A 3,442-nucleotide genomic window follows, 5' to 3' on the forward strand; every position below is an offset into this window, starting at 1 on the left:
TTTTCCTACTATCTTGTTTGTGCAGTTCCTCTAACCGGCAAAACATAATTCTTATCTCCACCTATTCAAATTATACTCCTCCTTCAAAGGACACCAAAATTCCCTGCCTCTGACTAAATCTCTCCCATCTCTAAGGTGCTACCACACTGAAGTTCTAAGCTACTTGGCACAATTCTAATAAATGACTGAGACTGCGGGCATGATGCTTTTTGGCCAGATCTCATAGGACTGCTGCCCTAGGGAATACACCATTATTCCAGCTGTGATTGCCATCTTTACACTTTTAAGAACTCAAACTCTTCTGATCATTCCGATATGATCAGGCAGTAATGAGTGGAATAGAGAGAGACAGAGAGACAGAGAGGGAGAGAAGACTGGATTAGTACCAAGCCCAGCTCAACAATCCATAGCTATATGAGCTCAAGAAAGTGACTCAAACTTTCCTAACTCCTTGATTCCTCATGGTGAAAATTGGGATATTAATATCAACTTTCTCTAGCACACTACACTGCTATGAAAATTAAGTAAGATAATTTATGTGGAGGAACATCGTAAAGAATTATATAAATGTACAGAATTATTATTAATTCATGATAACAAGATTCATGAGGTACTTAGTTCTAAGCCATAAAATTAATTTAATAATTTATAAGGAGGAATAAATATTTCTGCTGACTAGAAGATGTGTGTGCTCTTGAAGTAAAACCATACTTGGATTAAAGGATTGAAGGAACTTAGTAAATAATTATCAGATTTGGGGAAAATAAATCTTAACAGACTTGTATGGTCTTGAGTGATATTTGCAATAATTCTTGATATTTTAGGGGAAGGTAGATAAGTAGTAGAAATAAGAATCATGGACTCTTTTCTGCAGATATCCAGCTCTAGTTTGGCATGGAGATTTGTGTTAGTTTTGGAATCAGAAGATGGTTGTATTTTCTGAATTTATGTATGCCTCATGCTGTTGAGGCTAGTAGTACCTTATCACTGATAATTAACCCCTATGATAATATGGTTTTCAAGTCCCTTAGCAGCATATTATCTCTAAGAATATTTCTCTCTCCTGTGCATTCATTCCATTATTGATTTTTTTAAAGAATGTGGAAATAAGACAGCCTAAGATCATACTCTAGCTCTGTTATTTACTAGTTATGTTATCTTGAGCAAGTGACTTTACATACCTCCCTTCTCAGTTTTCCCATCTGTAAAATGGGGATAATAATGTACTTAGATCATAGGTTGTGTTGAGGATCAAATGAGTAAGAGCCCAGTACATTTTATATGTTGCCTTAATATCTATTTCATTATGTTTATATCATAAAATCTTTGCATATCTGTCTACTTTGCCAGACTGTAAGCATCTTTGGGAACTCTCTGCTGTATTTCTCTTTGTTAGCTTCTCAGTACCTTCATAATACTTTGATCATCAAAAAGTGTTGAATATATCTGGAAAATAAATCCAGGACTGTTTTATGTAGGTGTCTCTCCTTCCCAACTAATATATGATATTGGAAGCTTTGTAAGCCCTCATTCAAAGTTAGAGTTATGTCTGATACTCCTTTTACTTCCCCCCAAACAACAGGCACTTAATAAATATTGATGATTTTTTTACTTTATGTGAAGTGTATTCTAACTAAGATTCTTGTGCAACCTAAGTAATGAAGCATGTTGGTCCAGGACTTTTATCCCATATTCTCCTTTATCTTCCCTTTTGCTACATGCCCTCAGTTTCTACAAAATCAATCAGTGATGGAAATAACTACAACCGTGCCCAGTATGTGCAAAGCCAGCTGTAGAGGAATCACCACTCTGATCACAGAAATGAGCATTTCAGAGATAATAAAATATTAATTGATACTTTACGAAGACTTGGAAGAAGCTGAGAAGCACAGAGAAAAATTAATAACTAGCCAATGTTTTCAATATGACAGAAAACAAAGCTATGAAAACAAGGCCCTTTATGAACTCCATGGAGAGACTAAGAATTTGATGCCATTCACTGATTCATTTTCTTTAGAAACATAAAATAATTAATTTACTCACCAAAAGCGTGGGTAATTATTGGTGGTACCATCTTGCAATGAACAGACTCATCACAAGACTATTCTTTCCTTATTTTACCTAACTTTATTTTGATGTTACTTGATCTTTTAGAGAATGATTTCTACTCATATACCATAAAATTCAACTCAATTCAACTTTTAATCACTGAGAATACAGTGTATCCTCTGACTCTCCAAGAGAAATGCGTTTCTCTAATTTCCTCCCTTGTACTTTGCAGATACAAACATATTGTTTTTAAGAATTCATTTATGTATCTATTCCACAAAATACAGCACATCTCCAATTGGGCTATGAGCTAATACAAGCAGAAGGCCTATGTTAATTATTCTTTCAAGTATCTAGCATAATGGCTAGTACTTGACAGGTGTCCAATAAAAATTTGTGGAATAAATCTATGAATTAAAAAAGGGACAAATGTATGCCCACCAAAGTCTCAGGGTTTTGGAGCTTCAAATAAGAGAACTAATGCTTGCCTCTAAGATACTTATAACAAGTTGTAGAAAATACATACACTCAATTAAAAGATAATAAAATAATATTAAACTTTAGCTTCCAATTATAATAGTCTCAGAGCTGGAGTAGTCTTCATACCATAAACAATTATAAAATTGGACAAAACCATGGAGAGAAGGAAGCTCCATGTTTTCTCTAGCTTAATCTATGAATACAACTACCCTCTACTCTAAATAGAGCCAACACAGGACACAATGATTCTGCTGTGATGAAGAGACAGATACCAGGATTTGAAGTGGCAGAAGCTACAGAAATCTTCAGGGACAAATACCAGAAACAAATGACTTGGGCTAAGGGTGGATTCTAGAAGTCTGTGTCAAAGTCCTCAACAAGTCCTCAGACAGTGTGGGACATGCATGCAAGGTTGACACTACATGAGATTTTTAAAAATATTTATTCATTTTTGAGAGACCAAGAGAAACAGAGCATGAGTGGGAGAGGGGAAGAGAGAGAGGGATACAGAGAATCTGAAGCAGGCTCCGGGCTCTGAGCTGCCAGCACAGAGCCTGGCGTGGGGCTCAAACTCACAAACCGTGAGATCATGACCTGAGTCAAAGTCGGATGCTAAACCAACTGAGACACCCAGGTGTCCCGACACTATATGAGATTTTATAGTAAGTGACTGTTATGGGGAATAAGGTGTGACAAACAGATTTGGTTCACATCATGGGCATCAAGGTGAAACACAAAAAGCGCATGCGTTAGAAATTGAAACTACACTAAAGAGTAAAATCTACTCTAGATCCACCATAACAAAGCCTAAAAGTGAAACTCTCAAGACCCCGAAGGCAAGACAGTGTTTGGAGTTCAATGTGTAGCATGTTTTTTTCCTTCTCTTCATTGTTAATTGTCAAGTTGGTTTCCA

This window comes from Crocuta crocuta, unplaced genomic scaffold (genome assembly GCF_008692635.1).
Source record: "Crocuta crocuta isolate KB4526 unplaced genomic scaffold, BGI_CrCroc_1.0 scaffold723, whole genome shotgun sequence".
In the NCBI taxonomy this organism is placed as follows: Eukaryota; Metazoa; Chordata; class Mammalia; order Carnivora; family Hyaenidae; genus Crocuta; species Crocuta crocuta.